Genomic DNA, 14,251 nt, shown 5'->3' with positions numbered 1-14,251 from the left:
GCAGAACGAAAATTACTACCGTTGTCGGTTTGTATCACACGAGGGAGTCCGAACAAGGTAAAAAATTTGACTAGGTGATGGATGACTGTCTTAGCTCTGATATTACGTACAGGATAAGCTTCAACGAATCTGGTAGTAACACACATAAGAGTTATTATGTAGACATGGCCTGACTTTGTCCGATTTAAAGGTCCTACACAATCTAGCACAATTTGGGAGAACGGTTCACCTGGAACGACAATTGGATGTAAAGGGGCTTTTGGGACAACTTGGTTGGGCTTTTCAACCACTTGACAGGTTTTACATTGTCTACAATATCTGGAAATGTCTTTCTTCAGACAAGGCCAGTAAAAGAATTTCGTTACCTGGTACAACATGCGACTTATGACCTTGGTGTCCGCTTAAGGGGTCGTCGTGAGCGGCTGTGAGGACTTGTTCTCTATATTTTTTTGGAACTACAAGTTGGGTAACCTTTTCACAGTTGTCTGTAGAGGGAGATAACTTAGACTTCCATCGTCTGAGGAACAGCTTATTTCGGAAGAAATAACCCACATCCTCCGTCAGAGCCTCTTCCTCTAGATCAGCTTCGGAAAACCATGCTCGCAAGCTGGGCTCACGTTTCTGGAGCTGAGCTAATGTGTGGGATTTAACAGTAGAAATAAGGGGATCGGCAGCCACAGAAGGTACTTCTTCATCACTTGACACAACATCCTTAACTGCACTAACCTCATCCAAATGTGTCATAAAAGTATCTGCTAAGTCGATGTCCGGTTTATCCATTAGAGGTTTTTCAACCATCCCTCCGGTGGTAGAGTTTTAAACATCAATCTGAGACTTGGCAGCTTGAGACCTCGTGACGGCGTAGGCGGGATACACCACTGGAGTAATCTCACTTGTCTCTTAAGAAACTTCACCTGGATCACTCATCATAATGAGTGATCCAGGTGAATAGTCACCTCAATGAAGATGACTATTCATTGAGGTGCCCGCAATGTCATTCCCCAAAATTATTTCTACTCCAGGTATGGGCAAAGTATCACACACACCTGCAGGACAGAGACCAGGAGTATAGGGGGATGTAATATATACTTGCACAAGGGGCACATCTTGCACAACCCCTGCTATACCCTGTATAAGCATAACTTCGTCCAGGTCAATCCTCTTGACCTGGGACAACATACTAGAAGCTATCAACTTTTATTTTGGTCGCCAGGTGGTGTGGGCGTCGCTGCCCTCCCAGTGTTGTTGCCTGCCTGGCTGCGTGCTGACGTGGCGGTTCTGACATGGGGGGGGGGCCTTCTTCTTCCTCCTGTTCTGCGTGTGAATTCCGTGGGACTGGAGTTCTCGAGTAAGGCTGGTTATCCAGCCATTGAGTTGGTGATGTGTGACATGCTTCCTGTCCCAGTGGAGGCTGTCTATGGAGTTGAGCTTGTTGCGGCCCAAGCTTGTTGAGCTTGTTGATTCATAGAATTGGTAGAAGTTTCAAATTCAATGTGTATAGGAAACCTACCAATGTGTGCTCGTATGTACATTTCTATTCAAATCATCATGTTCAGGTCAAGCGGGCAGTGTTTTCTGGTATGTTTCTCAGAGCACTGAGAATTTGTAGTCCGGAATTTTTCGATGAAGAAATAGCAAATATATTTGAAATTGGGAAGAAGTTAAAATACCCAAAATCGATCTTGGATCTTGCGTTTGGTCAAGCAAAAAGGACTTTCTACAAACAGACTACTAAGTCGAAACCAGAACTGAAAAATTCGTTGGTATTACCATATTCTGAGGGTCTAGTAAATCTTGCCCCAGCCCTGAAGAACCTTAATATTAATCTAGTGTTCAAAAATGATAATACAGTTAAGTCCATGTTAATTAAGAACTCGCCCTCGTCTGTAGCAGGTTGTGTGTATTCCATCCCTTGTAATGAGTGTGCATGTGTTTACATCGGCCAGACAGGTAAATCTCTTTCCTCGCGTTTAAAACAGCATTCATACGCTATTCGTACAGCCCAGCAATCCAGTGCATTGTATTTACATTCCAGTTTATGTAATCATTCTATCGACTTCACAGGGGCAAAATGTATTGTTAAAAGTAAGGATTTTGTTGAACGAAACGTGATCGAGTCTGCACTGATCAAACATTGTAACAACAGCCTTAATGTGAGCCCCGGTATGTACAAGTTGGATCCCTATTTAAGCCTCAATATAGCACGTCAAAACAATATAGCAATCATTTAAACACGTATGGCACTTGGAGATATTAATAGGAGCTGCCTTCTATGGGCCAATAGGCCTTCTGCAGTTACCTTCTTTCTTATAATTCCTTTCCTCCACTTATTTTTGGTGGTCAGGTGATCTGCCCAGGCGGATATAAAGGTCTGATCAGCAATCTTATCCTCATTCTACTTTGCTCTGATGAAGGCGAATTAGCCGAAAACGCGTTAAGCATTTTCTATTTTTCATATGTGGTTATTCTGCATATATATATATATATATATATATATATATATATATATATATATATATATATATATATATATATATATAAATTGCCACCATTGGACACCATTGCACACCCTCAACCCCGACCACAAGTCCCAAAAGACCACAAGCAGGCCCACTGGGATAGCCCCATAATGGAAAAGACTGTCACAGCAATGATTGACAACGCTGATGCTGAAAACAAAGCCCGCCTCCTAGCGGTAACAGCACCCCACGCCGGGGATTTTTTATTTGCTGTGCCCAATGCAGCCCTGGGAACTCGCCTCAGTCATGACGCTCTCCGCATTGGAGTTGCCCTTCGCCTTGCCGCCCCCATCCTCACCGAACATAGGTGCATCTGCGGAACTGCGATGGCAGACCAATATGGTCGTCATGGTCTGGTATGTCGTAAATCACAGGGTAAAATTGCAAGACATGAAGAAGTCAACGACATCATCAAGAGGAGCCTCGCCACAGCTCGCTGCCCGGCACAAAGAGAACCACACTTATCCAAACCTAACGACCCTCAGAAGCGCCCTGATGGGGTCACCTTGCTACCTTGGAAGGATGGTAAGCAAGTGGTATGGGACTACACGTGCGCTGCCACACTGGCCAGTACCTACCTCCACTACAGCACACGTGAAAGCGGTGGTGCTGCTTCTTTCAGGGAATCGCAGAAAATTATTAAATACAGAGGTCTAGCACACTGCTACAGCTTTGTTCCGATCGGCTCGGAGACCCTCGGTTCGTGGGGAAAATGTGCATTGAAGTTCATGAAGGAATTGGGGGACAAATTGATCAGCGCTACAAAAGACCAGAGAGCAAAAAGTTTCTTGTTCCAGCGCCTCAGTGTTGTGATTCAGAGGGGAAATGCCTGTTGCGTCTTGGGCACTAGTCCAACTTCAGAGGAATTCGAAGAAGTGTTTGACTTGCAACAATGATCGAACCCGTCTGTGACATTCATCAATGTTTCCCATTGTTGTGTTCTTCAAGAGATCCATAACCTTTAAGCACCTTTTTGCATTATTATTTTTGTATCAACCCATGTATATCTTGTAACCATCAAATATATATAATATATATATATATATATATATATATATATATATATATATATATAATATATATATATATATATATATATATATATATAATATATATATATATATATATATATATATATATATATATATATTATAAATAAAATATGTATATTTTTCATTGAGATGAGTTTACGAGACAACGCTAAATATAACAATTATTAAATGTTGATCACCACTCGTTATTATATATATATATATATATATATATATATATATATATATATATATATATGTATATATATATATATATATATATATATATATATATATATATATATATATATATATATATATATATATATATATATATATCCTCATATATATATATATGTCGTACCTAGTAGCCAGAACGCACTTTTTGGCCTACTATGCAAGGCCCGATTTGAAGTGCGTTCTGGCTACTAGGTACGACATATATATATATATATATATATATATATATATATATATATATATATATATATATATATATATATATATATATATATATATATATATATATATATATATATATATATATATATATATATATATATATATATATATATATAGATATATATATTGTGACGATGAGATTGAGATTGAACCTGCTCTTCCCTCCACAATTACGTCGTTGAAATTATATAAAACTACTATGGAAGAAATGTCCAACAACGACAACAACACCAGCAAGGTTTGCCAGCGAGCAAAACGTTGCAGCCAGAGACACCTGTTCAGACTCAAACCGCCAAACTACCTGCTGATCGCTACCGGCTCCGCTGATTGGTCGCCGGCCGGGCAGCTACTGCACTCGCCCCCCCATACTACTTGATGTCTGGGGTCGCCACGACCTCAGACCTCAGAATATTCAGTGCTCTCATGGTTACCACTCCTCCCGGCTAGACGTTAGCGTGTACTGAGAGCGGTGGTAGCTTAAAGCCAATATTCCAGCACCTCCCTTTAATTTGTGTTGCACTTCTTGTTATTTTGCCTTAACGTAACTTTTCATTGTGTCATTTAATTATTCTTATTATTTTGATTGATTGATTTTATTATACAAATTTGTTTGTCCATTTTTTCATGTTTTGATTTATTTAACGTAATTAAAATTTCATTGTTAAAATTTACTTGTGTTTTGTGTGTCTTCTCCTTACCTTACCACAGACGAAGTTCCAGTTTTTCTATTTTTTTTTTATAACTATGTGACGAGGCCATACCCCTAGCCTTAAACAGCCGAACACCAACGCGTTACCGTCACAAGTTATATGGGGGCCTGTCCTAGGAGCTTTACTCAGGTACTGGTGCCAAGTGGTAATTTATGGTAAGCGTATTTAACTTTGTTAACGTAGCTTTACTATTTTTCATATTCAATTTCATTTTTTATAAGGTGCGGTGTATTGTGCATTACGAGAGTAACATATGGTGAAGGTGAGACAACTTTGGATTACGTGGTGACTGTAGGCCTCAGTCATACTCTTAAATGGTCATCTCTCCCTCCTTGTTATTACTCGTGTTTACCATCTATGTCCCTGGATATTTCTCATTTTGACAGATCATCATATTGGTACCCTGGTACTGTGGTCTGCCCCGGGTCAAGAGTACCCAATCTTCTGCAATCTGACTGTAGGAGGACAAAGAGGGCCATAGTTCCTCTAGCTCGAACTTTAGTTGCTGAATTGGGACCTCAGCAGCAGTTCTCGTCACCAGTTGACACCTCGCACCCCTACACGTCAGTCAGAGATGATGATACATACAACGGTAGGGAATTAGCTTACTTTTCAGAGCACAAAAGTTCGCTAATTCTGTAAGTATCATATTAAATTCAGTAGGAAAAACTTGCTTTATGTCCTATAGAGACTTGGCAAGGTATGCCTACATCCTTGGACTACCAATTTTACTTTTGAGACAATTTACTGTTTTATTTGTTTTCGAAACTCTGTTTCATTTGTTAGTAGGATTTTCTTGCCCTTATCCTCTTACATGAGTACCGGGTACAAGATTTCCTGCGCCCTTGATTTAATTTAATCATTTAACATCTTTTACTTAACTTTAATTGTTAAAGATCTCACAGGATAGGTACCAGTTGCCACGTTGTCCTGTTTCTGACATTCACTATTGAATATTCGTGTACCTTTATTTGCTAATTTCACCATGTTTCGTCTCCAAGCTTTCCGTACCAATCCAGCAGGTGAAATAGGGACTTTAAGTCGTGCCAAGAAGACTGAATTACAAACTCTTGCACATGAGTATCAATTAGAAGTTCCCTACCAAGCCAACAAAAATGACCTACACAACCTGTTGCTGGATTACTATTTAGAGCAAGGTAAGATAGACTCTGAAACTCATGAAACTTACTATATTTCAGAAAAAACTGATTTGGCAACGCTGAAACTCAAACTAGAGCTGGCCAAGATTGAACGTGAGCAGCAAAGAGAAGCAGCTGCCATACGAAGGGAAGAACAAGAACGAGAAATCACCCTCAGAGAACGTGAAACTACTTTGAGGAGAGAAGAACAAGAACGAGAAATCACCCTCAGAGAACGTGAAACTACTTTGAGGAGAAACGAACAAGAACGCGAGGCCGCTTTGAGGAGAGAAGAACACGAACGTGAGGTCGCATTACTCCGTGAACGTGAACGAGTACAGCTTGAAACCAAACAACGCGAGTTGGAAATACAACGCGAACATGACAAGCAACAAGCGACTCTGGCTCTAGAGTGTCGTCAACGCGAAATCGCCTTGGAAACTTCACACTTCACTCAACGCCAGCAAGCTACTGCCAATCTTCCCGTCAGTTTTAATATATCACATGCAAGTAAGTTAATGCCATCCTTTGTAGAAGCAGAAGTTGATGTGTTCTTTACCACCTTTGAAACCCTTGCTAATCAACTCAGTTGGCCTGTCGACCAATGGGCCACACTTCTCAGAGTCCATCTTACAGGTAGAGCTGCAGTCACACTCAGTACTTTGGCGTCTGAGAATGACTACCACACTCTGAAACAAGCAGTGTTGGACGCCTACCTCCTCTCTACTGAAAGTTATAGAAGGAAATTCCGTGACCACCTGAAGGCAAGTACCACTACCTTCCTCGAGTTTGCTAACACGAAACGGAGGTATTTCATGAAATGGCTGGAAGCAGCACATGTCTCTACTTTTACAGAACTCGTCAACCTGATGCTTGTTGAAGAATTCTTGAGACGTGTGCCTCCTCCTGTCTGCCTCTACTTAGCAGATAAAGAAGAAACCGACTACCTGAAGTGTGCTAAGTCGGCTGACACTTACAGCCTCATCCACCGGCTGACACCCGAACCATCCTCCAGTAAGAAGTCGTGGTACAGTTACGAGAAGGTGAGCCCCGATCAAGCTGGTTCACAACTGTACTGCAAGTATTGTAGACTCTATGGACATACCATAGACAAGTGTGGTAAGTCTCAATACAAGGGAACCACTGACCAACAAAGACCCAAACCAACTCCTCCTAAGTCCGGTAAGCCTGTGATGAATGTTGGTGTTGATGTTAATGATCTTTCTCTTTTCAGTAACCACCTGTATACTGGAACTGTCTCTGCCAACGGTTCAAATCCGGAGGGACGTTTCAAATTGAAGATCTTGAGGGACACAGCGGCTCTACAATCGATCATCTTGAAGTCGGCTGTGCCCAACATCGTCTACACCGGAGAAACTGTCTTCATCACTGACCTCACTGCTACCACTCCATACCCTCTCGCCAGAGTCCACCTGGATTGTCCCTACGTGAACGGGGAAGTCCAAGTCGCCGTCAGGGAAAAGCCTTTTCCCATGCCTGGAGTGCAACTTCTCCTAGGCAACGACTTGGCAGAAGACCTGCAACCGACCAACCTGATCGTCATGGACAAACCCCAGGTGTGTACCTCTGTGCCAGTTAACCCTATATTCGAGTATGTTCCAGCAGAGGTTCAAGAGAGTGATGAAGTTTCTCCTCCGGTTCTCGTGACCACCCGTGCACAAGCCGCACGTCCACAGCCAGCTGACTCTACTGCTACCGCTGTCCCTCAAGACCCTCAGAAACTACCCCCGCATCTGACCAAGTTGGAGTTCCGTAAGTTGCAGAGGGAAGATCTTGCTTTAACACCATTGTTTTTCCAGGCTGAGACTCAACCCGACAGTATTCCTGGGTTCTTCCTAGAGAACAACTTGCTCTACCGTAGATATAGACCCAGTAAACTGAAGGAGGAGGACGATTGGGCCAACATCGAACAACTTGTGATTCCCACCAGCCTGCGGCCCACTATTCTACACCTGGCCCACGGAGCATTCTCCAACTACGGCTTCAACAAGACTTACCATGGGATTCGTCAAGACTACTACTGGCCAGGTATGGTAAATAACGTCAAACAGTACGTAAAACAGTGTCATACATGTCAGATGGCAGGCAAACCGAACGTCTCCATTCCCAGAGCACCACTGATTCCCATACAGGTGCCTGCGGAACCTTTCCACAGACTCATAATAGACTGTGTTGGTCCTTTACCTCGGACCAGTTCAGGTAACGCCTACATCCTAACCATCCTGTGTCCTACCACCAGATTTCCCATAGCAGTTCCAGTGAAGAACATCACGGCTGCTACGGTTATAAAACATCTATTGAAGATCTTCACTCAATACGGATTTCCCAGGGAGATTCAAAGTGACTGTGGTACCAACTTCACCAGTGATCTCTTCAAAAGGACACTGGAGGAGTTCAACATCAAACAGGTATTGTCCAGCCCCTATCATCCTGCTTCACAGGGTTCTCTTGAACGTAGTCATCAGACCATCAAAGCACTCTTGAAAAAGTTTTGTAGTGAAACCTCGAAGGATTGGGATAAGCAGATTGACCTTATAATGTGTATTTTCAGAAGTCTCCCCAATGAGTCCCTAGGAGTATCTCCTTATGAGATGCTCTACGGCCGTAAGTGCCGTACTCCCCTTAAGGCTTTCAAAGACTCTCTCCGAGATGCCACCTTCAGTGAGCATCAGAATGTGCCCCAGTTTCTTCAAAACCTTCAACACATTCTCGAGAGAGTCCACCGTTTTGCCCATGATAATCTATTGAAAGCCCAGGAGAGAATGAAAACTCATTACAACCAGACCAGCAAAGTACGAAAATTTAAGCCAGGAGACTTCGTCCTTGCCTATTTCCCTATCCCAGGTTCACCTTTACAAAACAGATTTTCAGGACCCTACTGCGTCAAAGAGTGCAGGAATAATAACAACTACGTGATAGAGACTCCAGATAGGCGGCGGAAGACCCAGCTGTGCCACGTCAACCTCCTGAAGCAATATAATGGTACTCCTTCCACTGTCCTGACTAATTGTTCCTCCTTCACAGAACCCTACATTCACAGTGAGACCATCCCAGCTTCTCCTCCCGAAAGCACTGACAAGGAGTCAGCGCTTTCTAATTCCAAAATCCTTAATGATCTTCCCAAATGCTTTCAGGATAATAATCGTGCTCCTTTGACCTCTTCTAATTCCACTCTCACCTCGTCAGATAAGCCCTTCATCCTCCATGTCGACGCCAATGGTACCGACGTTGGTGGTGTCGTGATGCAGCAACGAGGCGAGAAGAATACACCTGTCAGCGACTACTGCTACAAGGAACTACGGAACAATTGGCAAGGAGCTACTCTTCCTCATCCTGAAGCTTCAGCACTTCACTCCACACCTGAAAAGTGCTCGGTCCACCATCAATACAGACCACACCACCCTACACCTCCTGCAGCACGCCCACTTCTCATCTCAACGTCTTCTACTATGGGCTTGCTAACTGCAGAAATTCAACCTGGAGACACGCTATACCAAGAGTCTGACAACATCTTAGCCAATGATCTCTCCAGAGTTTATGAAGTAGAAGCAACTTCATCTAATACTCCACCACATAACGACGTACTTCTTCCAGAACCGCAGGCTTCGGGGGAGAGTTGTGACGATAATCTCCTTCAAGAGATTGAGCCTGCTCTTCCCTCCACAATTACGTCGTTGAAATTATATAAAACTACTATGGAAGAAATGTCCAACAACGACAACAACACCAGCAAGGTTTGCCAGCGAGCAAAACGTTGCAGCCAGAGACACCTGTTCAGACTCAAACCGCCAAACTACCTGTTGATCGCTACCGGCTCCGCTGATTGGTCGCCGGCCGGGCTGCTACTGCACTCGCCCCCCCATACTACTTGATGTCTGGGGTCGCCACGACCTCAGACCTCAGAATATTCAGTGCTCTCGTGGTTACCACTCCTCCCGGCTAGACGTTAGCGTGTACTGAGAGCGGTGGTAGCTTAAAGCCAATATTCCAGCACCTCCCTTTAATTTGTGTTGCACTTCTTGTTATTTTGCCTTAACGTAACTTTTCATTGTGTCATTTAATTATTCTTATTATTTTGATTGATTGATTTTATTATACAAATTTGTTTGTCCATTTTTTCATGTTTTGATTTATTTAACGTAATTAAAATTTCATTGTTAAAATTTACTTGTGTTTTGTGTGTCTTCTCCTTACCTTACCACAGACGAAGTTCCAGTTTTTCTATTTTTTTTTTATAACTATGTGACGAGGCCATACCCCTAGCCTTAAACAGCCGAACACCAACGCGTTACCGTCACAATATATATATATATATATATATATATATATATATATATATATATATATATATATATATATATATATATATATAATGTCGTACCTAGTAGCCAGAACGCACTTCTTTGCCTACTATGCAAGGCCCAATTTGCCTAATAAGCCAAGTTTTCATGAATTAATTGTTTTTTGACTACCTAACCTACCTAACCTAAGCTAGGTTTTTTCGGCTACCTAACCTAACCTAACCTATAACGATAGGTTAGGTTAGGTAGGGTTGGTTAGGTTCGGTCATATATCTACGTTAATTTTAACTCCAATAAAAAAAATTGACCTCATACATAATGAAATGGGTAGCTTTATCATTTCATAAGAAAAAAAATTGAAAAAATATATTATTTCAGGAAAACTTGGCTTATTAGGCAAGGTACGACATATATATATATATATATATATATATATATATATATATATATATATATATATAAATATATATATATATAAATATATATATATATATATATATATATATATATATATATATATATATATATATATATATATATATATATATATATATGTATATATGTCTCCCCTAGGTGTCCTGTTTGCAAACTTCTACATGGGTACCATCGAGCAAAAAGTCTTAGTCGACATGAAATTGAAACCGGCCATATACTGCAGGTATGTTGACGACTTTTTTACACAGGTACCTGATGTCAGACATCTGCAGGAGCTGAAGGAGACATTTGAGCAGAGTTCCGTGCTGCGTTTCACTTACGAGATAGAAAACGATGGGAAGCTGCCCTTTCGAGATGTAACAGTCATGGAAAAGAGCGGAGGTTTCCACACTGCAGTCTACACTAAGGAAACGAACATAGGAATGTGCCTAAATGCCAACAGCGACTGCCCAGACAGGTACAAGAGGAGTGTTGTTAACGCATATGTCGACCGTGTTCTCAGCCACAGCTCAGAATGGAGGCAAGTCGACGAAGAACTCTGTAGGGTAAGGCAGGTCCTAGTCAACAACGGCTTCTCCATTGGTTTCGTCGAAGACATCATAAGAAGGAAAATGAAACGCCATGCAACCTCTGAAGAGACAACTAACACAACACCTATACCCCCTATTAGACTATTTTACAGGAACTTCTTTTCCACAGCTCATAAAACGGAGGAAAGGGGCCTGAAAGATATTGTTAATAGAAACGTTATCCCTACAGACAAAAATCAGAGGATACAACTGACGATTTACTATAAAACCAGAAAAACTGCCAGCCTACTCATGAGAAACTCTCCAGACACAAAGCAGAACGCTTTAAAAGAGACCAACGTCGTCTATGCCTTCAAATGCCCTCTTGGGGACTGTAAGCTCCAAAAAACCCAGTATGTAGGCAAGACAAACACATCTCTATCTAGGCGTTTAACGATGCATAAGCAACAGGGCTCCTTAAGGAACATATAATCTCTTCCCACAACCAAACCATCGCCAGAGAAATCCTAGTAAACAACACAGAAATCATCGATAGATACAGCGATAGCAGGCGGCTTGACGTTTGCGAGGCACTACACATTAAGAAGTCAACACCAGCAATCAACAGCCAATTAATGCACAACTATATTCTACCCACCTCAAGACTCCGCTCCAATATAGAAGCATCAAGAAATATAGACCAATAGGCTTTCTACAATCACTTCCATTCAATACCCATTGTTTCGTGTTCTGTCTTGTGTTGATGAATTTAATACCCTATTAAAACCACCTCACCCCATCCACCTCACTAAAATGTAGATATAAACAAATCGGAGATGTGTAAATTCTATTCAGTTGTGTATGTGTAAACTAAAGTCTTTGAAAATGTAATAAGTTTTACGAAACGCGCTCAAGTGTCGCGTTACAATAGAAATAAAAATGAATTTTGGAGAATTGATTTTTGAATTACCACCAACAGTGAAAAGAAATGTACGAAAGATTGAGAAAATTCGTGTTAGAATTATTAATCTTACTTTTCCGGTCATATTTAATAATATATAACTACAGGAAAGACTGCTACCAAAATATACTAATATTAAAGTGCACGACCCAGCAGCAAGGAATCAAGCCTTCACGATAAAATATCGCCAGGATCTGATTCGTGATCAGATATACAAGGCAGAGAATGAAATCAAAGACAACAAAACGCAACTACTTCATGCTACAAACGAGTGGAGAAATAGCAACATTTTTCGTCATCCGTACCCGCATTGAACAACACCTCGACATCCTCACAGACCGACATCACCTCAGCACTGAAACAAGGATTATCAAGAAACTAACAACGTTATATGGAGGACCTATGGCAATTCCACGACCAAGAGATGGCTTCCTGAACCTTGCAGGAATTAACCTCTCTGAGGACCAAGTCACTCTCCTAAATCTGGGCATAAACTGTCACGTTATGTCCAGACCGAGTGAGATGGCCCGGAAAGTGGAGTTGGAAATTCTGTTGGACGACATATTCGACCGCGAGACACAAAAGGTCACTACCAAAGATACCTTACAAGCAGAACTTATCGCGGAAGGAGGAAAGAATCGAGGCAATTACAGAAGCACCATACTGTCCCCCGAGGTCAAAGCGGCAGCTAAAAGCCTTAGTGAGAACAAGGCGATAGTTGTCAGGGGAGGTGACAAGTCGCCAATATACGTCATTCTTAAAAAAGACGAATATCTGGCGAAAATGAACCTCATACTCTCTGACCAAACTAAATTCCAAAGGGTAACGAAGGACACTACAGCCGAATTGAAAGCAAAAGTCAACAAACTGATCGAAACTGTGAACGCCAAGAAATCAGGACTCCACCTGCCAAAGATCATTGGGGAATATAAACCTGGACATGCGTATTGAAATGTCAAGACACACAAGCCTGGAAACCCACTTCGGCCAATCATTAGCCAGATACCCACACCCACGTACAGACTGGCGAAGCGACTCAACGGCCTGCTGACTCCTTATGTCCCTTGCGCCTTCAGCCTGAAGTCTCCAAAGGAATTTGTTGACTTACTGCGGGGCACACGTGCCACAGGGATAAGAGCGTCGTTGGACGTAGAATCACTGTTCACCAACGTACCTGTGGACGAGACAATCGGGATGATAGCCGACAGAGTGTATCGTGATCTAGCCTGTACTCCTCTTGACATACCAGAAAATATTCTAAGGAAACTACTCCAAGCTTGTTCTAAAGAGGCACCCTTCTTGAGCCCGGATGGGCACATGTATAAGCAAGTAGATGGGGTCGCCATGGGTTCTCCCCTAGGTGTCCTGTTTGCAAACTTCTACATGGGTACCATCGAGCAAAAAGTCTTAGTCGATATGAACTTGAAACTGGCCATATACTGCAGGTATGTTGACGACATTTTTACACAGGTACCTGATGTCAGACATCTGCAGGAGCTGAAGGAGGCATTTGAGCAGAGTTCCGTGCTGCATTTCACTTACGAGATGGAAAAGGATGGGAAGCTGCCCTTTCTAGATGTAACAGTCATGGAAAAGAGCGGACGTTTCCACACCACAGTCTACACTAAGGAAACGAATATAGGAATGTGCCTAAATGCCAACAGCGACTGCCCAGACAGGTACAAGAGGAGTGTTGTTAACGCATATGTCGACCGTGCTCTCAGCCACAGCTCAGAATGGAAGCAAGTCGACGAAGAACTCTGTAGGGTAAGGCAGGTCCTAGTCAACAACTGCTTCTCCAATGGTTTCGTCGAAGACATCATAAGAAGGAAAGTGAAACGCCATGCAACCTCTGAAGAGACAACTAACACAACACCTATACCCCCTATTAAACTATTTTACAGGAACTTCTTTTCCACAGCTTATAAAACGGAGGAAAGTGTCCTGAAAGATATTGTTGATAGAAACGTTATCCCTACAGACAAAAATCAGAGGATACAACTGACGATTAACTATAAAACCAGAAAAACGGCCAGCCTACTCATGAGAAACTCTCCAGACACAAAGCAGAACGCTTTAAAAGACACCAACGTCGTCTATGCCTTTAAATGCCCTCTTTGGGAGTGTAAGCTCCAAAAAAACAGTATATAGGCAAGACAAACA

Source organism: Procambarus clarkii, chromosome 4 (assembly GCF_040958095.1).
Source record: "Procambarus clarkii isolate CNS0578487 chromosome 4, FALCON_Pclarkii_2.0, whole genome shotgun sequence".
Taxonomy (NCBI): Eukaryota; Metazoa; Arthropoda; class Malacostraca; order Decapoda; family Cambaridae; genus Procambarus; species Procambarus clarkii.
The sequence above is the reverse complement of the archived record's forward strand: the minus strand, read 5'-3'. Positions refer to the sequence as shown.